Below are 27,701 nucleotides of genomic sequence, written 5' to 3' on the forward strand. Positions count from 1 at the left end.
TTCGTACCAAAACTGTGGCACAGCCGTTTGTCATACAGCGCTCTGAGTGGTGTCATACGTTTTCTCGTCGCATATAGCTTACATGTGCTACTCAAGTTGGAGGCTAGCTTGCGACAGAGATCCAAGCCGACGACATATGCACCTTCAATTGTATGCCTTCTCATACTTTCCATGCAACCTTTCGTCGTACAGCGTTCGTGTGGTGTCATACGTGTTGTGTGTGTGTGTGTGTGTGTGTGTGTGTGTGTGTGTGTGTGTGTGTGTGTGTGTGTGTGTGTGTGTGTGTGTGTGTGTGTGTGTGTGTGTGTGTGTGTGTGTGTGTGTGTGTGTGTGTGTGTGTGTGTGTGTGTGTGTGTGTGTGTGTGTGTGTGTGTGTGTGTGTGTGTGTGTGTGTGTGTGTGTGTGTGTGTGTGTGAGTGAGTGAGTGAGTGAGAGGGGGGAGGGTGTTATAGTTCGATAAAAAAAGGCTCTTCGCCTGAAATAAACTCAGTTCGCAAAAACCGCAACCAGACGTCTATGTCTTGCGCCCACGACATGCTTTCGCATTTCCTCACGTAAGCAGTCTGAAGTGTCGCTGCCGAATTTTTTTATTAACCTTACCATATAGAACATACACAGAATATATATTCATTGCAGTGTTTGCAACGATGGATTAGATACACGAAGAAGCACCTGTAAAACCGTTTTACGTGGAGCGGGTTCACGATTCATGTCTGGCGTCCTTACCATCGCCACGTCGGTTCTTGTGATTGGTCGTCAGCATTCGGGAGCCGCTCTGGTCGCCCACCAGGATTGCCTAGGAACGCCTTCGTGACTTCATTCCCCAGTCTCTTCAGCGTGCCGCGAGTGCTGAAACGCCGAACTTTCGGCACCCTGGTGCGCGGAAAATGGATCAGAGACTTCAAGCACAGAACTGTAAGATTCCATGCCTCCCCCCTCCTTTGTACAGTTTGTGGCCCGCGCATTCGCAAGTTGCAAGGCGGAGACACGAAAAAGATTTAGCTTCGACAATATTGGCTGGCGAAACGCTAAGGAAAAACGGCCGAAATGAAGCGAGAGAAAGAGAGAGAGAAAAAAAAGAAGCTATTTTCGTAGCCAGGCAAGAAAGTGACAAGATTGATGCATTGAACGACGAAGGCGGGGAAGAGCACGCCGAGTGCGTAGTCTTTGCGGTGTGTACGCCAGTACCTAGAATGCGTGGTGTGCGTGGTTACTATCAATCTTCCTGTCTGTTACATAATTTTTTCTTGCCAGTTTTTTCTAGAAAATCTTCTCAGCAGTGTCAACGCCAGAAAGTGGAAATGAGAAGCAGCAGGAATAAAATAGAAAAAAAGAAGGTGGTTGCAGTGCCTTACTCCGAAGTAGTCCACTTCTTCTCCACCCGGGTTTCTCCCCTTTTGAACGCGTGTTGTTTTATTCATTGTCTTTTTTCTTTCCTTGGCGCTTTAAGTTCCTTGAAATGTTTGTTTCCATGCATGCCACCGCAACGGCTTGTAGATGTCGCGCGAGGGCGCTGCGCTATTCAACGCATCGTCGCCCCCTTGCCTTGAGTTTATCTCGTTTGCTTGTTGCGCATGTGCAAATGCTTCATCCATTTCATGACGCTGAATCTTAGCTTTGCTTATCGCCTGCTAGCTTTCTCCCCCTTCTTTTTATCGTTGCCGCCGTCGCGAAGTCGCAGCAGACTCCATATTCAATGCATTATGACCGTGTCAAGTCCTTGCGCTTCACATACCGGAGGTGGGGAAACACAGCGGTAGTCCTTGGCGCAGACTGCACTTGACAAGCGAGGGGCGACTTTTCTGCGCCAAACATGGTTCGCTGGAAGCGCTCTTGTACTTCGCAGAAAATTCGTATTCTCCTATTTATTTTTGCCGATCAGCATGCGCCCAAAGCTCTCGCTACCCAGTAGAATTGCATATTAAAGGGAAATGTCAAAGCTGAGAAGCTCCCGCTTCGCACGAATTAAGGGTTTAAGATGTCGCGCCCACATTAAAGTAGGTTATTGAGAAAGCCCTCATTCTTTGAGTCTCGCATTTTGAGTCTTATTGTTTAGAGATAGCGATGAGTACTAAAATATATAATGCATTATTTTATGCAAAACTGATATTTCCATTTGCGTTCCAGGTTTTTTCTATCTTAAGCTTTAGGCAATACTTAGGAAAAGTTCTTTGTCTGGTAGTCAGCAGTGAAGGCTGTATAACTTCTGCTTGGGTTGATGATGATGATGATGACAGTGAAATGAATGACAGGAAATGTGGCTGCTCTTGATTCCAGTATTGCAAAAGTTTCCTCAGGATAATTCGCTCTAGCGAATCATATTCCAGGTATAGTGAAGTTGACAGTTTTTAAATTTTTAAAAGGGCGTACTCTGCGTGATAGGAAGGTGCTTCTTGCTAACCGACATTGTCAATTTTGGAATCAGCTTTACGCTGCTGGCAAATCAGTCTCGTAAACGTAATAAATTACGTTTGCTGCGTTACATTACCTTTTCTTGTTCCTTCCAAAGAGGTTAAAGTATCACACATGGTTATAATTCTATGCGCAAAAGCTGGGTGACGAAAAATCGTTTAGTATTAAACGACGTGAATTCGAGTACTGCTTGCCTATAAAAGGAGAGTTTCACCAAGTTGCATATTTTTTAACAAGAATTCCAAGTTCATTTCTACTAAACGCGCTTGCAGAGTTTCTTAGAATCTATCTCAAGACGCCGGGCCGCAATACTAGCATACCTGACGGCACTTACTGCTGTCACCTAGTAACAAACAGCCTCTGAAGAAAATTCGAGCCGATTTCTGAGTTGCCGTAACCTACAGCTCCATTTTGTGAAGTTAGCGGTCTTGTATCACGTTTTACCACTTAAAATGCGGGTAAATGTAGAAAGGTCATACTTACATATTGACATCCACCCTAGCGCAGCGACATTGCTACTAGGGTATCATCAGGATCGTTTCTTGCAGTAGGAGCATCCGTGTGGCTACTACCCGAAGAGCACGTTTGACCCTTCAGTGAATAGTAATGAACGACAGTAGTTTTACATCTGGTCGGTTCACTTGCTGACTCTGACTCTGCCAACTATCAGAGAATTAATATATATATATATATATATATATGTGTGTGTGTGTGTGTGTGTGTGTGTGTGTGTGTGTGTGTGTGTGTGTGTGTGTGTGTGTGTGTGTGTGTGTGTGTGTGTGTGTGTGTGTGTGTGTGTGTGTGTGTGTGTGTGTGTGTGTGTGTGTGTGTGTGTGTGTGTGTGTGTGTGTGTGTGTGTGCCTTCATGCGCCACTGTGTCGTAATCAATTTACTGCCCCTTGAAAGAGGCAAACAAACTGAGAACAATCATCCACTGCTGAAATCACAACAGAGGAAAATCCGTGGCACTTTGCCACAACGTGCTACATTATCGCGAACATCACCTTCCCTCCTTCAAGACCATGGAAACTAAATCAGCGCACAATTAATCGCATCTTCCTCGCGCGCATCGCAGAACCACGGAGCGCCTATTTAATTCCACCACTAACGCCCCTTAAGACGTCGCTTCGTGAAAACGCCTACCCCGTTTGCTGCTCGCGAAACGACGCAGCTAGTCGGCCGCGAGTGCTCTTACTGTTGGAGCCTTCTTTATGAACTGGCGATGGCCTTCGCACGCACTGCGCCGCGCACAGATCGAAAATGCGGCAAGGTTTTCCAAGTACGGATGTGTAAGTATGCTCCTCAGCCACGTGGGGAAAGAATCTATTTTCTTGTGCTGTTAAATATTTAAAGAAGTCGTAGCAGGGCTCGCTATTGCTGCAATTGTTGTTAGGCGGCTCTCACGCATGTTCGTTCACGCGGAATTCTTTCCATCCAGCTCTGAGCTGACGCGGCGCTCACGCACGCAGTATTCCTGGCGTACGGAAACAGTCGAGAAAAGAAAGAAGAATTTCGAAAGCAAATTTGGGAAGGTTTCGCACCTGCGACTTATAATTAGGCTTCTCAAGCAGACCGCGGGAAAATTTTTGCGCAGTTAAACATTTATAGAAAAAAGTAGCGGTGTACTCTACACTGTAAACAGGAATAGGCACATGTGGGAGTCAAAAGGGGAGTAAGCTGTCCTCTATAGCACAGCATTATACTTATGTTTTACCAATATTGTAAACAACAAAGAAATAAGAAGCAAAAGTGCGCAAGAAAGTGCTACTCTTTCTTGAAATACGTCAGGAATTTCCGACCAACCGGCTGAGGAACTCATTTTTATGAAAGCTGCTAATCTAAACAACTTTTGGGAATTTTCTCTCGATTTTTCAATTTCTATATCTCTGGTGCCAGTTTCCTTTGCCTAGTACACTATTATGAAGCCACGCATGTACCACGCTTGAGGACAACTTGCCTTCTTTTTATTCGTTTCTGTTTAGATTGTATATTTGAGCTTCATATTTTAAAAGCTTTGTCAAATGTGTACCGCCGTGAGCACGCTTAACACGAACGCTCGATTGCGCGTCCTGCACTTACGTTACGGCCATCGAGCTCTGGGCGCTGAGTCCAAGGCCATGCTGCATGGTGTGTTTGCAGTGGTTGCAGAAATCTCGTGCCCTGCTTCCACCCTAATAATGTCTCATACCCAGTGGCCGATGCCCAACGGCACTAAATACAGTAGAAACGTTCGTATTAAGTGTGCTCACGGCGGCACATGCGTCGCTTCATACTAGTGCACTAGGCAAAGGAAACTTGCGGCAGAGATATGTAAATGAGAAAAATCAAGAGAAAATTTCCCAAAGTTGTTAACATTAGCAGCTTTCATAAAAATGAGTTCCTCAGCCGGTTTGTCGGAAATTCCTGACGTATTTCAAGAAAGAGTAGCACTTTCTTCCGCACTTTTGCTTCTAATTTCTTTGTTGCTTACAATATTGGTAAAATACAAGCATTATGCTCAGCATACGGAAAATCCAGAAGGGGAACAAAAAAAGTTCGGAAGCATCTCGAAACACTCAGGCTGGTGAGCGTACGCCACTATGCAACTGTTCTTCGGCAAATCCCCGTTATGCAAGTGAGATTACTCGCAATCACTCGTGTGCCGCGTAGCGCCCTCTTACGGCGAGCGTTGACGTAAGGCGTACAATGTGGCCAGCTCGCGTTAATCCAAGATCAGCCGTTCAGAAACAGAGTTTTTAAAACGTGGCGACCCCTAGCTGTTTACGGAATAACTATTCTTTCTCCTACTGCCTGCTCCGTGCCTTGTGCCGAGCTCATGTTACCACATAAGGCTGATGCAATGTGAATCCGTGGCTCAAATCTAATGGAATATCGTGCACGTTCACTACGAAAGCTGAATAATGGACCACGGGAGACCTTCGTTGAATGATAGAGAACCTAGAGGGCGCCCTGCGCCTACGCTCACAGTTAGGACGGAAGCTGGAGCTGGATTACTATACAGGAATGCTGTACGAGTGGGACGACATTTATCCTTGAATAGACACAGAAAGAAACAGCACCAGAGGAGGCATGACACGGCACTAGAGCTCGTGTTGTGTCGTTCCCTCTCTGGTGCGGCTGCGATCTGCTGCGACGATGAACAGAGAAAAAACAAGGGTGAATGCAGGGAACAGGAGGACACTCTTTGGAATGATAACTGGAGATGTTAGCCGTGTAATGAACATGGCAGGCTATATCAGAGGATGACGGTAAAACGCCCAATGATGCACACTCACATATACACACAGTGTTGTTTACAAGAAAGAGGAAGCGCAGGAAGGGTAACCAAAGAGGATTCCATTTGGCTAGCATGCAATTTACAGAAGGAAAAGAGTTAAAGGGAAGAAGTTATGATGCGGACAAAAAATAAACAGGCGTCGACATTAATTCCGACCCCCCTGGTGTTCTGAAACGCACTCCAAAATCTCAGTTCACAGGTGCCTCTGCATTTCGCGCCCAGCAAAATGCGGCCACAACGGCCGCCATTCGAACCCGCGACCATGTTCTGAGCAGCAAATATCCATGGCCACGGGGCAACCTTGATGCGTGAGGACCCGCATTTCTATATTTCAAAGCGCCATCGCGATTGGCGATGCTGAGTGGTACTAACACTGTGGCCGCAGAGTGACTTCACGCTGAAGGTCCCTGGAACGCATTACACCTGTAGTGGTCCGAACAATTTAAAGAAACAACTGGCCTTACAGTCACGTCACGTGCGCTGTAAAAGATATGAAGACAAATAAAAATTGATCAAATAAATTATACCCATTATGTGCCTCAAGCAGTTGTCTCTGAATTTTGCATAAAGACGGCAACCACCCTGTGATTTTTCCCTATTTCTATTTTAAGAAGAGACCCCATCTTTCTGCTTTCCTTTGCGCATGTTTCCTTGTAAAAATGGTGCTCAGGCACGCGGGACTCCCTCCTTCCCTGCCATGCCGCCTCCATCCCGCCCCTTTTCTCACCAGCGAGCATTCCTTTCCCGGCTGAACTCGCACAGAGGCTGCCGAGAGGCCGAGCAGAAGGCAGAGCGCAGACATCCCCAAACCACCGCTTCACGCCATTGTGCCCATGCCGCTCCCCCAACCTCCCTATTGCTTCCCTCCGTTCCTATCTAGGTTCACGCTGCAGACTCCGGCCCTGGCAGCATCGTGGGGAAGCGGGAACAATGGGGATGGTCGGGAAACGGAGCCGAGAGAAATTGGGAGAAGGGGAAGAGAATAAGGCCCGCATTGTAGTACGCCGCCGGCCGATCAAGGTGGCTTCCGACTTCCCTGCTGCCCTGGGTACAACACGCCTGTCCTGGATGTTCTGCCCTGCATTCGGGTTGGGCGCCTTCAGGTCTGCCTGCCTTCCTGCCTACCTTCTAACCTGAACGCTGGGCTGCATGGCGCTAAATAACGCTCCATCCTTGCGCTCGCCGCTGCATCAGGAGGCGCGAAGAAAAGGCGCGTGGCCTGTCATAAGCGAAGTTTGTTTCCTTGTCTGCTTCTTTACCGGTTTGCATTGGCAACAAAAAAGCGAGTAAGCGAAAGGTCAGCTATTTATTCGTATGCGTCCATCGAAAATGGAGGAAGAACGACTGGCTAGCTAGGTTTTCCACTTGTTTCTTTGTCTGCTTGCTTCTCAATCGAAAACAAAAATACTCCATTGCTTGTTCCTTTATTTGTGACGCTACGTGACCGGGTAAAAAAAGCAGTTGCCTGGAGGATAACTGCATTTGTTTACTTCTAGTTTTTTTTCCCTATCTCCTAGACAAAGAGATGGGTGGAACCTAAATTAACTATCAGGAATGTCCTCTTGGGTGCGTTACCTATTTTTATAACAAAATTAAAACATCGGCTCAAAGGTTCACCTGACGCCCTGTTTGGTTGTACGTTTTGCTTGCAAGATTCGTTTGTTCTCTCATATATGAGAAACGATATAGAGCAATAGAGTTAGAAGTTAGCTTGAATGCCGGCTTACCAGCATTTTTATTAAATTTATTAAAGATTGTGTACAGATATTGTCATTGTTTTTACTCCTTTTACTCTTTGATCAAAATATAATTTGTCACCAGGCACGCACGCACGCACGCACGCACGCACGGACACACGCACGCACACACACACACACACACACACACACACACACACACACACACACACACACACACACACACACACACACACACACACACACACACACACACACACACACACACACACACACACACACACACACACACACACACACACACACACACACACACACACACACATGCTTTTTGATAAGTGACTACTGTTGTAACATTTCAGCAGCTAATTAGCAAACGCACATAGGAAATGAACTAGTGATTGTGAGCGCATTACGTACCGTGCGCTCGAGAGCGTATCCTTTGACCAACGAAGCGCTCCGCAGGAAGACTGCCCCTTCCGCAGCAAATTAAGGGCTGAAAATAACGACACATCGACACCCCCTGTGTGACTCTAGTGAGCTTTCGTCTCTAGAACTTGGCAGGCAAAAAAGATAAACGCGCACACGAGAAAATGGCATCGATGTGGTTACACACCCCCTTGATGAACCACCTTACCTCTCTTGAAGTACATGCGAAATACCAGTGTCTATACTTGAATAACAAAGAAAATCTTATAAAGTCTTCTGTCTTTAAATTGTCAGCTTCCAAAGATGGACATTAATTCAGGATAATAAATGACGTCATAGATAATGGGCGCTTCCTAGATACATTGAAATAATAATGATAACATTATGATACACAGCGCGCAATCCACCGTGAAATTCTGAAAGACATCTCGCAACATGAATAGTAGGTTGTGACAAAAAACGCCGCATGGTAACTCTCATGGTCCGATAAAACAAGTTGCATGTTCTTAGTCAAAAAAAAAAGGCGCTCAGCTTATCAAAGTGACGTGTAAATCACTTGAGCGGAAACCAAAGCTGATATTTCTGTTGTTAGGGGGTGGTTCTAGACCGCACTTGCAAAGGTGGACCTTGGACTTGAGTGTTATAATGAGGTGGTGAAATGAGGTGATCTTTGAGAGACGTGACAGCTGTGCGCCAAGATCTCTTTGCAACGTGCTGGACACGTTTTTTTTTTCTTTAGTACAAGTTAATTTGATGTTGACTCGATCGTTCGTTCCTTGCACCTCGGCTACGGACAGCTATCAAGAATGGTTCTTTAGATAATGGAGTTTTAATACCAACGATTTCGAGCGCTTGTCACACTGGGTCGCGGAGGACGCAGATCACCTATTCTGCTGACGCGAATGCGTCGTGGTTCCAAACTGAGTGTTTCGCTGCTCGATAAAAAATTATTGCGCTCTGCTAAAAGATATTTCGCGCAAGTCAATTTCCTCTTATTTTTTGCGCTTGGCTTTTCCAAACAGAGTTAATCTGACGGTATTCTCTAGAAACATTTCTCAATTTGGATGACTCTGATTGTTTAACGGACTGACTCACACATCGATCAATGCGGACGTCACTATTGCAGTTCAGAGCGCAGTACTAGTTAGCATTTGCCTGCTTGTACCACCTCGTGTTCTAGCCTTCATTTTATTAAAGATGAATTTCGTGATAACGAACTTAATTGTCGCATCATCTATTGCGGACAGTTTCCACCCAGTGCACCCGTAGCTAAATGTGCGTGCCACGTACACATTCTCAAAACTCCTCTGCTAATTCTCTTGCACGAAACCAACAGCAACAGACGGATTCCTCGTCAGCTCTAAGAAAAGCTGTAGGTAGTCATCGCTTGCTCTGCCTTCTAGAACCACGCCCACTTTGATCAAGGACATTTCATTTTGGAAACTTCGGCAACAGATGGTGCAAGAAATCGAAAGTTATGTACAAGTCATGAGCATTACATCGGCATGCTAAACGACATTACTTTACTTACGTCGCGACAAAACTTCATTTCCGAACTTTGCATCTTTGAAAAAGAAATAAACTCAAACTACAAAGTTAATCAGGAATAAATTCAAACTGCGTCTTCTACATACAGAGCCGCAAACTCGTGTCAGTTTTCTTAACGACAGGAGCAGATGTAAATCAGTGATAAAATAAACAAGCGTGAATTCGGCGCGTATCACTACTTTTACCTTTCCTAAGCTTACATATCGTTCATGCAGCGTCATTTAAATCAATGACGAAGAAAGAGAATATGAACAAGAAATAAGTATACGGGGTTTTCGTTCGTCCACCTGAAAATGCTGCAGAGATAAAAGAGAAAGCAAAAAAAAACACGGCCGCCAGGGTTAATGTGAGTAGCGTCAAGAGCCTCGCGCATGGTGTAGCTGTTTCGCGAGTGCATCCTCCACTCTTCTTCGCTCGTCGGGTTTCGTATAATTAGTGCGGCAGCAGTATACGTTCGCCCCACCAGCGTCAACGCGACGACCCTTTGTCTTTAACGCTCGCGAGCAGCAGGAGGAAAAGGGAGAAGAGAATGGGGAGTGAGGGAGGGCCGCAGGGGAATTTCGCGCTGCTCAAATTAACCGGTTGCGCTGTGAGTTATCTGCACCCACTTCTCGCAGCGCGTTATATACACCGAGACCCACTACGTATACCCCACACCTGACGCCAAGGAACTCCGTGCGTCTGTAATTCCGATCAACGTCCACCCTCCCTCCACCTTCCCCTTTCCGTTCTCTGCCTCAGGCAACACTCCTATGCATTGGGAGGCATAGAGGGAACAGGGGATGATAGGGAGTGAAAGGGGAAGGGTGTTGCGCATTGTTGGCACGGAGGGTTGCATCGCATGGATGAGTTCCCGCAGAGACGCTCTTCCCACTGCGGCTTGGGGAGCATTCATTCGCTTCCCTAATTGTTCGTTCGGCTGCGCTGGTCGGAAAGAAACCGAATTTGTCGCGCGCGCCCTTGTGAAGACAAGCCGATCGCTCTGGGCTTTTGCGGAGTAGGTATGTAGGGATACTGGGTGAGAGTTTGATCGCGACCCCGGCTCTGAAGATTGATTCCCGTATTTAGAACCCGGAGAGAGAGAATGGGGACTCGGCTCGACGTGGCGACGTTGCTGATTGCATTGGTGTCGGATTGCATGCAGGTTCGATTTGCGAGGCGCGGTGCCTCGCGTGTCCGTTGTTTGTCGTGCTGTATGGGGTGTTGGTAATTGGATTTTGTGTCAGCGTAGGTATTTTGAAGTTTGATTTTCTCGATTGGACATTTACATTTGCGGGTTTGGTATTTTTCGCGACGATATTTAGCATTATTCGCGTGGCGGTATTTCGACTTCGAATTCAATGAATATCGAGTTTGCGGCTGTTGCTCTGCGGGCGCGTTGTCAGAGGGTGGAGCGGTGGTTCCTGCTCTCTGATTTGGTTTTTCGTCCATCTTGTTTAAATGATGACAGCATACGGATAAACGATGGGAACTTGAGAGCACAATTTCGTTACATAAAGCGGTGGCTATTTGCAATCTGCATTTATTGAAAGCACTAGAGCCGCTGTGATAGTACGAACGCTTCCAGTCTTACCGTTTAGATTACAATGCCGGTATGCATATTTCTCAGTAATGCTCTGAATTGGAGTCGCTGCTTTTTATTCCTTGGCATCGCTAGAGCGCTACTCAGGTTACGATCGCGACAAGGCACGAAAAAAAAAATCACGCACAAGCACAGCGCAAACTGTCAACTGTTTCTTATTCCGCAAGAATTCATTTTATATGAGCAATCAAAACAAAACCAAAAACAAAATTTTTCCCATTTTTGCTTTTTATTCTTGCGTTCAGGGCGGTAAATTAGCTGTGAAACGTCCAGAAAAGTCGCGAATTGGCACTGGAATGCTGAAGTAGCGTTAAATTTCTTCCCATATTTGAAACACAGAAGTTGAATCGTTAAAATCACGCAAAATATCGAAGCACAGAAGCCTCAAAGGATTTGTAAAAGGTAAACCAGCGTCGTTTCATGCCCCAGTCATTCATAAAGGTTGGTTTAGGGGTAGTTCAGCCTGACAGAGGTCAAATACTGTGCGCTCTTGGCGGTGTCACATCTCTGTACTCAATTGCCGATTTGCTTCCTCAAGAAGAATGGGATAAATTTGTATACTGACTATAGCCTGGTTAAAACATGAGGGCTTCTATGCGGGCATATTATAAAGTGAGTTTTGCTGCTTTAGTAATTCTAGACCATTTTTCCTGGTTTCGCTTAGCCGGCGGCGTCCGCAATGCACAGGTGCGATTCAGCCTCGAGGGTCGCCTATGGTCACGTGACCACCAGTACCCAAAGCCCGTTTCTCGTGCTACATTCGCCGTCATTAAGTGAGGAGCACGTTCGCAGCAAGACGCAGCCAAATTTCTCCAAGTGCCTATTAGCAAAAGATACTTAAGTTCGTCGTCTTCTGTCCCAGTTTTAGCTAGCCGATGCTCCTTCAATATTTTTTGCTGCCTTCTTCAGCGTCAACGATCATGAAATACGAACAGTTCATGGAGGAGTATGATCAAGGTACCTTTCTCACGAAACCAGTGAAGTGCACCCAACAACATCATGAAGCATGGGCGTTATCCTGCAGTACATGCAACAGGTGAAGTGCAAAAGCGATTGCGTACACATTCAGACATTTTCCGCCCATAAAGCCTGCGTAATCAGGATGGAAGAACCGGAAATGGCACAGAGCCAGCAAATGCAGTGGCCAAACCTAAAAATGAAGGAGAATTTTCGCCTAAATTCTATAAACGTGCGAAAGCAGAGTGGCATGAACGATAACGACGATGATGAAGACAGATAATTATCTGCGTTTTCACGCCGCAGATGAAGTTGATGAAGACGACGATGTGCGGTGCACAGCGTGAGAGCGTGTTGCAGTTAACACGAGGCGTGATCGGCTGCGGCGATAGCTGATTTGAAGCCTGTCAGGGTGGTCAGGGTGGCTGTACTTCCATGCAATAAGAAAAAAACTGCGGCGATAGCCTGGTGCTCTCGCGCAGTGGCCAGCGAAGCTGATCTGTTCGAACCGCTGTGGGCTCAAATCCTAGTCTGGGCTATTTATTTGATTTATTTTTAGTTGCTTCTTCCCCTGGCACAAACCCACAAACATCTCAATATCTTTATCGTGGTTTGCCCATAGGAATAGCGCTTTCGCGTTAATAACACGCGTTCTCGTCATGTGGTAGTTACCTATCGACTCGATATCACCATCACAGCAATAATCACCGCAGTCGTTATCCCTTGCGTCGTAAATTCTTCAACCATTCCTTCTCCTCGTTTTCAGGAACCGGCTGACGCTGATTACTTGCCGTACCACTGTGGTAAGTTTTCGTCATTTGTTTCCTAGAACACCGCCAGCGATGGTTTTTTAATTACCGATCCTATGAGTCATGAAAGCATTTTATGCTGATATATACTCTTTTTCAAAAGTCACCTGGCTACCATGGTTTCCCTACGAGACATCTAGTAGCATTTCTGGGACTTTAGGCCCACAAAAGGGTGGGAGAAAGGTCCTGTTCACCTTTCAAAGACTTGAAATGCTGGAGTTCTGCGTGTGTCATGCTGTAAAGCCTAAAAACTTTTCAGTAGTACATTTAAAAGAACGTTACGTGTTTGTCGCAAGACACAACACAGCCAGAAAAAAACAGTGAACACTGGGGGCAGAGCTAGACGTGTCCACCTTTAGGAGTTTAGTTCTTGCATTGCGACGTTCGGTTTTGTTAACATGCATCGCGGTGCACTTAGCAGAACTTCTTCCCTGCGGTGCTTCTGTTCACTTGAAGCGATGTATCTGGCAAGCGAGACAAGTCAGCGCACCGGCAAGTTGCTTCCACAACTCCGGGCGCATTCTGCTAGCCGCAGTCGATTGTCCAGCGTCATCCTGTGTTCTTGCTCTGTGTCTCCGTCCTTTGCGCTGGTTTTCTTTCTAGAATCATGTACCTACTCTTCCAACTCTGCACTCTACTGCTAATTACCTATACGCTTAAATTTGCTTCAACAAATCGAACAAATATGCTTGCTTGCAAACTCACTAACGGATCTTTCTGGTACCCAGAAGAAAAGTAAAACGGAATTCAACGTTTTTCATAACCTGTATTTTCACAAGAAGCTATATAATTTCGTAACTTTCTACATAAAAGTATACATAAAACTTAGCTTACGGCCGTTGAGCAATGCGCAATGTGATTTATTTCTTCAAGCCGCATATTGCGATTCACTAACTCCGTTACATTTTTAGTGTTTCGTCATAAGCAGTGACTCACCCAGCGAGTTCTAAATCAAGAAGGGGAAATGTTTCGCAAGACGAGTTTGCAGAATATAGAGTAAGATAGTTTGTCCAGATACGCAGGCACCGAAGAGTCCTACATCCCCAAACAGCAGCAGCTTTCGATAAATAGCGCGGTCAGAAAGAAGTGGGAAGCATCACTAAAAGGTTCCTTCTTTAATATACTACGGCAATAAGCTGTCGCTGCGCAACATCATACTTTCTTACATACAATGCTTTGAGACTGAATACATTATCGAAGGTGGCTAAAAGCCACCGTGGTGGCTGAGTGGTTATGGCGCTCGACTGCTGGACCGAAAGACGCTGGTTCGATCCCGGCCGCGGCGGTCGAATTTCGATGGAGTCTAAATGCTACAGAGGATAGTGCACTGTGCGATGTCAGTGCACGTTAAAGAACCCCAGGTGGTCAAAATTATCCGGAGTCCTCCACTACGGCGTCCTTCATAGCCTGAGTCGCTTTGGGACGTTAAACCCTCATAAACCATAAACCATAAGGTGGCTAAAAACTGTCATAATTAAAAATTAAAAATAAAATTAATAGGCACAAAATGATACAAAAATAAGTCAGCATGGCAGGTGAGTGAGACAACAGCCAACTATAGCGAAAACAGCCAAAAATCACTTAGTGCGGGGTCATTACACTGCGCTGATTAATGCACTCTTAAAAAGAGTGGGGTCGATAATGTTTGCTAGTGCTGCAGGAAGGCGGTTCAATTTTCTGAAAGTTTTGGAGGAAAATGAGTAAGGGCACATGAGGTTATTCAAGCTCGGTATGTTACATTTGCGTTAACTTTAAAGACGAGCAGAGGAAAATGAGGCGGCTGAATTCAAGGGGACCGGCGTGGCGTATGATGCTGAGAGATTGCAAGCAAAAAGCGCATACGTGACATCTATCTGCGAAAAGCAAGTGTTGGTTATTAATATTGGCTTGCACATGTCTCGATGCTGGCTGTGGGGTTGGTTGCAGGTAGTGAGTATAAAACAAATCTCAGTGGCTCTATACTGGCGCCTGAGCCTCGATCAATGTGTATAAATTAGGATATTGTATACACAAAAGGCACTGTCCCAGTCTAATACGGAAGGTGTGCAGCAGGAATCTTATGTGAGATTATACGTTATGGCAATTATATTTCAGGTATCCTTGGCACTACTGGCTTCTAATTTCATAGATTTTGTGCGTCGGTGCAAATGTTGTGCTTATCTGAATGCTGAGTTAATGGTAAGATTTTACTGACTCTTAACGGAGATCACTTAGTAGCTGTTTTGGACAAAGAGTGATCGGCACTGAAATGAGGAAGAATTTGCATGCGATAATGCAAGTTCGATAAAGAAAGATAGATACGAGTTCATTATACATTATTAAGGTAGCACTTGAGGGATTTCATATATTATATGTGTCTACTCATCTGTGCAGATGTTTTATTTATATGTATGCTGAGTTAATGATATGATTTTACTGACTGTAAAGAAAGATCGCTTGCTAGCTGTTTTGGAGAGATAGTGATCGTCACTGGAATGCGCAAAAATTCACATGAGTTAATGATAAGATCGACGAGCCAAGCGCGATGCCAGTTCATTACGTTATTAAGCAGGCAGATCTGTGGAACTCTACGCCAGCTTTTTTAGTAGCCAATATTACGAACAAAAGAGAGTCATGAACAGATCCTTGTATTATCCTGTGTTCAAAGAATGCTGTGGGAAAACTGACGCCATGCATATACTACCATTTGATAATGGCTTTTACTTTAGCGACTATCGCATAGCAATTGTTAACATCATGTAAAAACCTACACAGGCTGTAGCTCTCAAGTTGTTTCAACTGCGTTTGGAATATGACCCAAACAGAAATCATTCCACTCAAAAGCAACATAAGTTTTATAGAAAAGACAGCTAGCGAACACGAACAGTATAGTAACGTGGTGAATGTAAAGGACCCCAAAAATCAAAATGAGTTACGTTAAAATTTGATGAGCTATGCTAAAATTTCATCATCCAGATATAAAGAAAAAAATGAGAAAAATTACGCAAAAAAACTTAATACAAGCAAATCTGCCACATGTAGATGAAAAAAAAATCTCAGCATGCCGAAAAGATCCTGTCAAGTTGTAAATATGAAGTTAATATGAAACTGCTTGTTCGACCTCAATTTGATTATTTGGAGCATTGATCCCAAAAAGCGCAGATCTAAGAGGAGCATTAAAGCGGATCGTACATTCAAAAGTGCTGCCATGTGGAAAACGCTTGGAGGTTTTACAAGTCATGCAGAAAATATCTTTCGCTTCATCGAAGAAGGCGCACCAATTTTTGTCAGGGCTATTCTTGCTTCGCGTGGATTTAACTCAATTAGCAGCGAGTCTCATTCCATTAATGTATTTTGCTCATCTTTCCTACTGCGAGAAACTTCAGCTAAAAGCAACTCCTCGTTGTCATCGCTCGCTTCTATTAAACCCAATTTTTGGCGAACAAAAAATTGCGCATTTGGATTTTGAAAAGAGGCGAGACTCTTTAAGATAGGCTTCATTAAAAACATTTTTGCTGTCTTTTCTCGTTCCAAAAAGTGCGCGTTTCTTTTCAAATAAATGCGCGTACCACCATTTTTACCTTTACGCAAGAAATACCCCATTGAATTAAAGAAAACGCGCTTAATAAGACTTTCAAAATGATAGGCTACTAGGTAGAAGTTAGTCAATTAGAATGTACGCGCGTCGTAACAGTATAAACAGGCTCTCCGGAGAAGCCAAGGCATTCCGAATGCATGGCGTCATTGTCTTCTAAACAACTACGGCCCCGGTAAATTTTTCAAACGCAGTCTGCCTGGCCCTATCCTCTTCCACCGCTCCCAAGCACTCTCTCACGAGGTCGAACGGGTGCACAGTCCGCTCAGTCATGGCTTAAATAAATGGACCACTTTTCTTGCGTGAACAGCAACCCGAAGTAATTCGGTTCGTAGTGTGAAGCTGTTTACTTGCATAACATGTCTCGTGCATGTCCAGGTTGCCACCAGATAATGGGGTTATAATCTCTAAATTTGTTCATAAATAAACCAGGTAACAAAGTTTTACATGTATATAATCTTGCAAATTTCATGAAAATAGCATCTTGAGGCGGCGAGGCAGCTACCGTTAAGGTTTGAATAATCGGCTTATCAAAATGTATCCACTGCGGTGTTTGTATATTCTCTTTAAAGATTCTCTTTAAAGATCATCCTTTAGCTTCATGCGCCACTTGGAGCTCGAAGCCGCATTAACGATGTTACATAAACTATACAACGCTCCCTTTCGCAAATCGAAGCCCCTTTCCAGCTGTTGAAACAAAGTTGCGATAGGAATTTCGCAAGCGAAATCTAACGCGTGACTGGTATGAAAAAAAGGCAAAGGAAGAGGTTACTGCGGTCCGCTTAGCTGTGATAGCCGGGCCTAGTTATAGAGGTTTTGCACCACCTTGAACACGAATCAGATATTTTGAATGCACAATAAGTGTGAACAGAAGGTCGTAGCGAGAACGCATTCACAGTGGTTATCTAATAGTGGCTGTGGAGCCTCGCATGGCTACATAACGAAGAAAAGGTTAGTGTTCATCAATGCAGTCACACTGGTCTCTGATCCCTCGTCAGAGGCGCACCGATGGGTGCGACATCAAATGCCCGTATGAATGGGGAAACAAACAGAACATTGTAGATATTTGTGCCACTTTTATGGGATCAATGCAGGGGCATGCCATAAAAGCTCTTCCATGGCGTTCAGCGCTGCTCGATGCATCGGCCAACGACGCGAATTTCTCCTCTCTCTCGTTTCCTTCGCGCAACTGTAAAACAACGCGAATCCTTCGCGCGCAGTTGGGGACGCACTGAAATACACGAAACAATCCAGCACTAAACGCCGCAAGTCGACGGAGGCGCTACCATACGAACGACCAGGAAGAAATTTCGAACGCGAGAACAAAACATACATGGATTGTAAGCGGCTACTTTCCGCTTTTTCTTTTCTTTCAAATCGAAGGCGTAGCACAAGCGGGGCTCTTCCGCTTCTCCCCATTTTTTCCCCAATCCCGAACAAGTAGCCGTGGCGAGCGAGGAAAAAAAGCGTTTTCCTTTCAGTTCCCAGGCGCCCGGTAAAAAAGGAGTTTCGGCAGCGAAAAGGGCTTAGCGCCCGAACGCCGATGATTGCGGGAGGCGGCAGTGGCAATAGTGCGACCTGAATCGCGGCTGCAGCGGAGAGGCCGGGCCCGCACCGACTGCTCAGACACGCACGCACGCACGCAAGCGAAAGCCAAGGAAAGGAAGATGGGGCGGGAAGGCCGGCACGACAAGACCAAGGAAATAAAGGAGAAGAAAAAAGGAAGTGAAGACGAGGAAGCAAAGACGGAGACGGTGCGCAAAGCCCGGAGCCAGCAGCGCGTTGCGCGGCCGCAGAAAAGAGCGGAGAATCCAGTTACCTGTTGCTGCCGCCGGCCGATGCGGAGGGAAGGCGGCTAGAGGCCCGGCAGACGCCTGTTGCTTCACCGGCCGCCGCCGCTCGGTCGGCGTACAAGGAGACTCTTTCCAGCAGCGGCAGCCGAACGAGTCTCGGGTGCCTCCGTTGGACTTCGATCGATGCTTTCGACGGCGCTCGCCCCACCGACCGGCCAGCCAGCTTCGCGCGCATTATGAGCAGTTCGTCTCTGCGCCGCAGAAGCACCGGCGTGTCGCCGAAACCAAGCGGGGCGCTAGATCGAAAGACGAGGTGTCACCTCCCCTCTTCCGCCGCGTGTCGTCGTTCGCTTTCGGCGGCGCCACGCTGCAGCCGTGCCTCCCCTTTTTCCTCCCTTGGGAAAAAGCGAGCTAAGGCACTTCCTTTCCCCCGTCCCGAAGAAAGGGAGCTGCGTCGTAGTCGTCGAACAGCGGCGCTTGAAAAAAATCACTGAAAAGTGCACGTCCCACTTTTCGTTCCGTCGTTGTAGTTCCGATGGCTGCTGACGATGACGTCGACGAAGTCGCACATTTTGTTTTCGCTTTGCAATAACTCTCGAAAAGTTTTTTTTTTTCCACGAGGGCCGAGCGAGGACAAGAACCCAATAGCTTAATCGGAAGGCACACAGACTGTCTTCTTCTCCAGTTTCCTGTTTGGCAAGTCTCGTCCGACTGCGGCCCCATTCTTCGCAATTTGCTGCCAGGAGTGCTGGTCAGTTGGCACTTTCCTTTTCCCCAATTTTTTCGTCCTCTCCCTCTTGTGTTCCCTTTTTCCCCCGAGACTGACCTCTTTCTTCCCTGGCAGGTGTCCTCTTCTCCGTTCTCCTAGCGCGCGCGTGCCCGACGCGTGGCGTTGCAGCCGCAGCTCGCTTTCCCAGGGGTTGGGCCGCGGCGCACGGAACTGAGCCGACGCAGGGTGCGTGCGTACGGCTAGCGGCGTTGAGCTGCGGCCCGACTCACGGTCTCTGTTGCCGGGAAGGCGAGGCCGCTGCAAGTGCGCGCTCTGTCCGCAAGGGGGCGATCTTGTGGGGGTCCGCTCGGGAGAGGGCGAAGGGGCACCGCGCTGCTGATCTCGGCTCCGCTGTTGGAGAGGAGACAGAGAAGGTTGTACAAGGGGAAAAGTAGGGAAGAGTAGGAGACGAAGGCCGCCACTGCGGGAGAGGATAACTGAGGGTACGCTCGCGCTCACGCACAGACGACTGGGGACGAAACCCTGGTGACGTCACAGCAGCGTCGCGTCGGCGAACGGTGACCATTGGCTGGTTCTGAGCTGGGGTTCGAGAGAGCAGGAAGAAGAAAGAGAAAAGAGAAAGGGTGTTTTTAGGGGGAGAGGGAGTTCGCACATGTGCAAGTGGAGCATGCTTTTCGGGCCGAGGGAAGCCGATCTCTTAGGGTCGTAGCCGTGGCAGGGAAAGGGTGTCTGTTGAGGGGATAGCGAGCAGGCAGTGATCCAAAAAGCGCCGCCGTGGCTCTGAACTGATCTGTGTGCTCGTCGGTTGGAGGTGAAACATCCAGTGAAATACCTTCGTCTTTCATGTCTGTCACTAACCCTCCTCCTTTTTTCCCTCCTACATCCACGGTTTCAGCTCGTTCGCCTTCTCCGCCGCGTGCAGTGTGCTTATTTTGATGACGTTTCATTAGTTACACTCATGGTGATCCACCTCCACGTCCCCCCCCCCCGCCCTCTCCCGTGGACGAAACATGAACTGGGTTCGTTTACGGTCGTCCGGGTGAAAGAACATGTCTGCGGTCTCTTAAAGCAGGTATTTTTGCACTGCCAGTTAGAAGGCCATGTTGTTTGTCCCAGTGTTGTCATCTAGCGGTCTTGAAAAGTGTGCAGAAATCGTGAAAAGAACTAAAGTTAGCGAGGCGCTTTGTGGTCATTCTTCTTTCTGGCTTTTCATTCTAGCCACGTGTTCCTTCACGAATGCAGAGACACAGGTAGTACGGCGTCTTTTCAACAAACAAGCTCCATTCAAGTCTACTCAAATCACGTCTATATATTTCGTGGCTCTTTGTACTTGAAACACTTGCATGTCTTGTCGCGAAACCGCGTCAGAGCTTACCGCGAAAAAAAAAATGGAAGTCGCAATGCTGAGTCGCAGTGTCATGACACTTCCAGCTCTGGACATTCTGAAATCACCTATATTTCGATGCATCTTCTGGTAGGGACACTGAGCCTAATATCGGCCATAATTTCGGGAAAACTGTGCATTGCGTCTCGTACATTCAAGCCATCATTGGTAGCTACACGCAGGCACATGGCGTGAAGTATTTCTCTACATTAACGCCTTTTCCTGAACGAATGAAGTGAACGTTCTTCTTGCCTTCGTTGTCCATTTCAGTGTCATGTTACTCAACTGCGACGCTAACGAGCATATGCGTAGAGTGAGGCTATACCTCAGCGGGGTCCTAGTGGTTGAGCATCCGCCTCGCATGCGGGAGGTGCGGGGTTCGATCCCCAGTGCACCCACCGGTGATACAATGGGTACATGCTTGGGCCTGGCCTTGTGCTCGGCTTATTCAGAGAGAAATCCTTCGGAAATGAGCCTTTGACCCCACCTTGAGCAAATGAAAAAACCTTGTTCCATGGCACTGTTTGGCCGCAGATGCCCTTGCGCCATACGTAATCCCTATCATCATCGTCATCTTCTTTTTCATGATCCTTTCTTTTTAAATTGAATATTGCAGGAGCGCCTGTACGATACTGGTATGGTTTATGGCGCCGGGTGCGTGAGTAACAGAACCTTCGTTTACGTTATGAGAAGCGACACCCTTCGCAATCCCGTTAGATCACACATATATGGCGCGTTGAGGTCACCAATAGCGCGCGTCCGCATGACGTCACAGGCAAGAGTAGCAACCTCCAGTGTATGCAACGGGAGTGAAATCACAGCGCAAAGCGAGTACCTTTAGGCATATCTCATTTATCACGCTGTTTCCTTCGTTACGACACAACCTTCTGCTTTTCTTTTTTCACTCCCACCTTCCGCCATTTCCTCACGGCGCGGCTGTGGTGTCCACCAAGAAGTGAAGGCAGTTAGCGCCATTTCTTTTGCCTCTAAACAACAACAAATGCTGATATTGACAGCGGGCGTTTTCATTAGAGAACGAATTTATTTTTCTTTCCTTTTGTCTTAGCCAAATATGAACGACATTTGATTGAAATTACATGTACGAATAAGGATCGCTGCCTCTTTCCATGGATGTGGTTGAAGTGAGCACCAAGTGATGGTGTCGCCTTCGGAGGACCCGCTCGTTCTCACCAAATTTCACGCTTGGTATAAACACACCGGTATATTAAGTGCATTTTTTAAACTTCAATTGCTTTCCATGTTAAAGATACCTTAAGGGCACCAAAACATTATTTGATTTTAGTGAAAGCGGTTAGATATTGACATATATACGGGCTTGATATTGCCAATGGACTTAGGCGTTCTCATTTTTATGCGATGCCGAAAATAGCGCAAAGCGAGAGGAAGCGACGTTCTGCGGTGAAACCTTGGCGCTATCTGTGTAGCCCATAAGCCCGACCACATTTAAGTGCGAAAGAATAACTCTTGTTTAATTTAGAAACGTGATGGTTCGGGCTAGTGGGTAATTCACTTGAGGTTCCATAACGCAACCATGAAGGAAGTATAGAAGGAAGAGCTTGTGTCTTGTCTCTTCGTTGTTGCGCCAAGCAACCTCTTGTTTAGTGCATCGTGCTTTTCTTGTGCACACTGGAGAAAATGCCATAAAAGCTCAAACTTTCTTGCTACACGTCACATTTCGTTCAGTGCGCTTTCCGATGTAAGAAAGTTTGTGCTGAAAACTGTCGCTGATATCACATTGACGAGCGGAACGTTAGTTCAGCGCTAGCCCTCACAGTGATTATGTACGCATCGAGTAAAATAACGCATAATCGTTGCAAATATCAAAATAGAAGTAACGCAAGAGTCTTAAAAGCACGTCCCGAGACTGTAATTATATCGTTTATTGTAGGATTACTTTTTTTACTTTTGTGTTGTTCGTTCACGAGTTCCTCATCTTGTTGTTCCAGCTACCACACGTGTGTTTCAACCTCGGGCATTCTGACCATACGTTGCGTCCAAGCCTCATAAGCCGCATCACTTTAAACTTACAGGTTTTGCGACACGCAAGGAAAGGTGTGATCATGAACGTGTACCTTCCATTTGTCATGGTGAGAATAAACAAGACTGATTTTTGCATCACTTTCGCATCTGAGAGTGTCACTAATGAACACAAATACCCATATGCAGTGTTTTCGCAATTGTGCATTCAGAAACTTACCCGCCGCGGTGGCTCAGTGGTTAGGGCGCTCGACTACTGATCCGGAGTTCCCGGGTTCGAACCCGACCGCGGCGGCTGCGTTTCCATGGAGGAAAAATGCTAAGGCGCCCGTGTGCTGTGCGATGTCAGTGCGCGTTAAAGATCCCCAGGTGGTCGAAACTATTCCGCAGCCCTTCACTACAGTACCTCTTTCTTCCTTTCTTCTTTCATTCCCTCCTTTATCCCTTCCCTTACGGCGCGGTTCAGGTGTCCAACGATATATGAGACAGATATTGCGCCATTTCTTTTCCCCAAAAAAAAACCAATTAAAAAAAAGGTCGGGTTCGAAGATGTTCTAAAAGGTCGGGCATTGTGCACGCACACGTTCAAACCAACTCGACATTAGCGCAAGCGCTTCGAGGTCGAAGGAGCCGTGATTATCGACCGCGTTTCTTACACCTCTCGTACCTGCACGCTAAAGGCGGACGCGTTATACACACCGGCAGGCCACCCAGTTCGGCGAAAGTGTAGTACACAATCGAGCCAGCTGTTAGCCAGGCACGATTCGCGCGGCGTAGGAGAGGAGGAATCACTCGCCAATGCGATCGAAACGCAATTTGCTTGGCTCGCGGACAGCAGCTGCATCCGCGGGCACGTCGGCGACGCTGATGCGGGCCCCTGTCTTGCGGGAAAGCCGCGCCAATGACCGCGAGCATTTCTAGCGCATTGTCTCGGGTCGCTCGCAGGTGGTCGAGACCATTTGCGAAAGCGTGCGCCCATCGAGGTTCCGAAGTTGGTCGCATGGCGTTGTTTCTTCCGTCCAGGGCGCTGTGCGGCCCATTTCGCTTGACGTAGAGACGAAATGCTTCTGACCTTACTAAGAGGCGACGAGTTGCGACAGGCTTTATGACATTATTAACATAGAAGGGACGCTACGGTGGAGCAATTGCCGGCAGAATAAGCAAGGCTAACCCCACCTGTAGCATTCGACACCTCAATTCAACTCAACTCAACATGGGCGTCAGAACTTCGGCATGAAGTAAGCCTGCTTCCACCCCCCCCCCCCCCCCCCCAATATGGGAGCGCTGATGCAAAATAAAAGTTATTAATGGAGATATGAGCGATGCCGCTTCAACGAATGGTGCTACGACATCGCTGTGAGCAAGAGTGACAAGTAGCACCTTAATGAACAGCAGTTGTACGACAGCCTTTCTTCTTTATTAACAGCGCTGCTGTCGAGAGAGAGACAATTATTTTTTTCAAGAGCATAGATCCAGTGCCCAATATATTCTGCGACTCGGTGACCAAGGCGAGTTGGTCTTATTGATTAGCATACCACAGCCAGGCACTCCAAGGAAGGAACTGAGAGGTTTGGATGCAGGGATGGCAAGAAGGAAGTGCACATTAAGACGGATTGGAGAAAATACGGTGTTCTAGATAGTGTTTGGATTTGTGAAATAAGTATGCTTGGTAAGTGTTAAGAATTGAATAGGGTCGGGGTAAAAAGTTGGAGTTGAATTCTCAACTGCACAAGTCGTCGTGTCAACATTCTCTACCTCGAAACTGCTGCATTCATTAACTGAACAATAATAGTGTTGTAGAGGTTGTTCCGAGCTTCACACGTAGCGTTGTTATGAGGTCCTTTAATGTTATAAGAATTAGCACCTTCATAGCATTGTATTTCTTAAATTAACCTGAGGTACCCTATGAGCTGTATTACCGAAAGCTTAATTTGATCTACACGGATCAGAAGCCTTATTTTAAGGCATCTAAACTAATAGATTATAGTACATCTTGCATATGTGATACGCCCTTGAAACAAGCATTGGTGCCTGGTAGTGCCACTTCGAGCCTGTTCTTCAACTTAATTGCACTTGGCGTACGACTTATAGCTAAAACATCTAAAACACCCAAGTCCACTGAAAGCAGGGCTCGACGAAAACAGAAAGACGCCAGCAAACCCGTCGTCGTAAACAAGTGGCATACAGTTCACCTCTGCCATTCACAAGCAAGGTCAGCAGCTATTTCCAGCTCTTTGCATCGGCATCGACCGCGTCAGACAAGTCATTCACTCGTCGTGCGAACAACGTCGGATATGTTGATACCACCACTGCATCCACTCTTGCTATGCGACTCTGAACTGTGTATACGACACTCGAGACGAGCACATAGTCGCTGTCGTGGAGCAGATTGAAGAAAAGGGAAGCTCACAAGGGCAAGCCAGGGGTGCGGACTCTGTTCGGGCTACCCGGAGAGTAGGGGTTCTGCCTCTTTTATGACTTTGCTTGTTTTTTTTTGTTTTTGTCGCTTCTCTTCTACGAAACGAAATCGCGGTGCGTTATTTCGTTTAGGTCGGTGTTCGTCGACGTCGGTGTTTCGTCGGTGACGTCACAGCGCGCGACAACACGCACTGCGTCCGTGCAGGCTTGGCCGCCGGGCGCCGACCGCGGGAACGACCCGCGGTTCGAGTGAAAGGCAAACACTTGCCGGCGAGAATTTGAAGGGCTTACGCCCGGGCTGGCGCCGGGGGCCAAAAGTGCGGGAACGGAAGAAGGAGGGGCAGTGCGCAGATTTTCACATAATCGACCATGGTCGTGTGTTAATTCGCCTATCGTCAAACTCGTAGGATAACTTTCAGTACAGCAGGTACACAATTACTTCCAAAAACACCAAGATAATCTGTCGCAGTTCTAATAAGTAACCGTGTTGTGCACAGTCTGCTGCAAAAGTTTACAGTCCATAGCTCTATTAAAATTGGCGGCGCAACGGATTGCAAACTTTTCCAATAGATGGTACACCTAGGCAGTTAATAGATCGAAATATAAGCTCTTGACTTCAAGCATTTGGCATTTTCTGGAGTCTGTGTTGACAATTTTAACATCTGGTACATTTACTGAGGACAACTTTACTGCATATTACGAAGAGTAAATTAGATTCTTTTTTGAATATCAAAGAATATGAAAATGCTTACGCACTCTACCTTTCGCGCAATATGTAGTTTACAAGATTAAAAATCATTCCGTCATCTGCTGATGCAGCAGTCCACCGTTTAAAGTTTCGTGCCATTGTGCTCGTAGGGTTAGCGGTTACAATGAGTGACTTCTCACTGGCCATCTGCACCTATCGCAGCTGGCACTTTTGCTTTTGTTCAAGATATAATGACGAATTTAGCTAGCGGAAAACATAGAGGATTTGATATCATTTTGCGAACATAAATTAAATTTATTGACATTTCCAGTTTATTGTACACTATGACGCCTTGATTTGCTGTTTGCCAGTGACATAATCTGTATTCATTCCCCTGTCTGAAAGCTACGCCCACGAGCTCCTACGAACACGATTGGTCAATGAGAGTAATCACGACGGCATCTACCAAACGCACCTCATTGACGCCTGTGGCTGTAGCTTGTAGTACGCTTTAGCGGCGACGTGGAGGATGACAACGGCAGCGTCAATCTGCCTTGACAATCACTTAGACAACTTTGATGCTACGATGGCCGATAACGCAACGTTTTCAGCCGCCCTAGCAAAGTAAAATAAAACAACTAGAACTCTTGTACCGCCGAGATAATTACATAACTACACAAAACGAGCTCCGCCTCGGAAGGCGGAATCTTCCAACACAGTTGACCGCGCCAGTGCATGCATGCAAAGAGATGACCATGAGACGTACAACGATAATAAGAAATGCACCAAGTACCAGGGGCTACTAAGCGTTCTTCGGTGCTACAAGCTTCTCGCTTCCCAGCTGCTGCGGTGGATCTATGGTTATCGTGCTCGGCTGCTGATCCGACACGGGTTCGAACCCGACCGTGGCGGCCGCAAACGGCACCTTCCAGGTGGTTGAAATTTTCCCGGAGCCCACCACTTTGACACCTCTTTCCTCCTTTCTTCTTTCACTTCCTCCTTCATCTCTTCCCTTACGGCGCGGTTCGGGTGTCCGACGAGATTTGAGACAGTTACTGCTCCATTTCCTTTTATGAAAAGCGATTTTTTTTAATGCTAGACGCCCGTGTACTGTGTGTGCAGTGCACGTTAAATAACCCCGGAGGTCGAAATTATGAGGAGCCCTCCACTACGGCGTCTATCATAGCCGTAGCGGCTTTGGGACGTTAAACCTAATAAAACGAAACGAAACTTCCCCATTTTACCACAAAATCTGTACTCATCTCTCCTTTCCCCTTGTACCCAACACAGCACACGCGCGCACGCATCCAATCAAGGAGCCCCAGACGCACGTTCCCTTCCGTCACAAACGAGTCAAGAGTCCCGAACGGGACCCGAAACGTCAGTTTCGTTATTTTTTTCTTGTTCAATGACCCATTCTTCGCCTTGTTATAATGGTTCTTTCTGACCCGGCTGTATTTCGTTGAACATTACACTATTTAAAGGATGCGCCAAACTTCTGATGATAATAATAATAATAATTAGTTTTTGGTGAAAGGAAATGGCGCAGTATCTGTCTCATATATCTTTGGACACCTGAACCGCGCCGTAAGAGAAGGGATAAAAGAGGGAGTGAAAGAAGAAAGGAAGAATAGGTGCTGTAGTGGAGGGCTCCGGAATAATTTCGACCACCTGGGGATCTGATGCCGCAAAGTCTGCTTTCCAGCAGTTTATTTTGGTACTTAAGGCGCCTATGAAGGTATGAATGCTATTAGGGATTACAGTGTTACTTATCCTACCTGATACACAAATATTGAAGCTCGAGAATGTTGTAAATGTTCTACTACATGGCTCAAAAGTTGACAATAGGGACGGGACACTATTAATGCACCCAGTACGTAACCTCTAGAATGTAGCTGATCAGAATTCTGCAACCAATTTTGTGCAAACGCTTAAGCAGAGGCAGTGTATGCAGTTAAATGGTACAACTGGATGGCAATACGCCAGAAAAGCGTGTTATGAAACAACATCTCGCCGGATGTTTCCTGTTGCTATAAACCGGTTAAAATTCATAAATTTCCATAGTCTAACTTCTCACAGGTTATGGGCTTGTGAGCCGAGAATATATATGGGAACAAAATAAAAAGAAGAGAACGAAAAAAAAAGTGCCTTCTAAGGCGCTTACAAACTCGCGGACAGGACACCATCTCGTCGCTTTCTGCCACTTCATCCTTCCGTGGTCACTACAAACGGCTGTACATGAGCATGCAAGTCACGTCACCAACTAGCTCAGTTAAGTAACTTCAGCTGGCGGAAGAACTTGCAAAACAGTTGGCCCGCACGATCAGTCGGGTATCAAACTCACCCTATTCATTGCATCTCTTGATGTCTACCAGAGCAATGGACTGCGACCAGTAAGGACCTCG

General features: G+C 46.6%; 1 long non-coding RNA gene across 1 annotated transcript in view; it reads right to left on the reverse strand.

Moving 5' to 3' along the window:
• Positions 1–19,137, reverse strand: part of LOC144110829 (uncharacterized) — a 115,747-nt gene extending 96,610 nt beyond the window's left edge. The window contains exon 1 of the long non-coding RNA XR_013309929.1: positions 18,105–19,137. This is a non-coding gene — a long non-coding RNA (uncharacterized LOC144110829). The remainder of the gene's footprint in view (positions 1–18,104) is intronic.
• Between the last annotated feature and the right edge of the window lie 8,564 nt (positions 19,138–27,701).

This window comes from Amblyomma americanum, chromosome 11 (genome assembly GCF_052857255.1).
Source record: "Amblyomma americanum isolate KBUSLIRL-KWMA chromosome 11, ASM5285725v1, whole genome shotgun sequence".
In the NCBI taxonomy this organism is placed as follows: domain Eukaryota; kingdom Metazoa; phylum Arthropoda; class Arachnida; order Ixodida; family Ixodidae; genus Amblyomma; species Amblyomma americanum.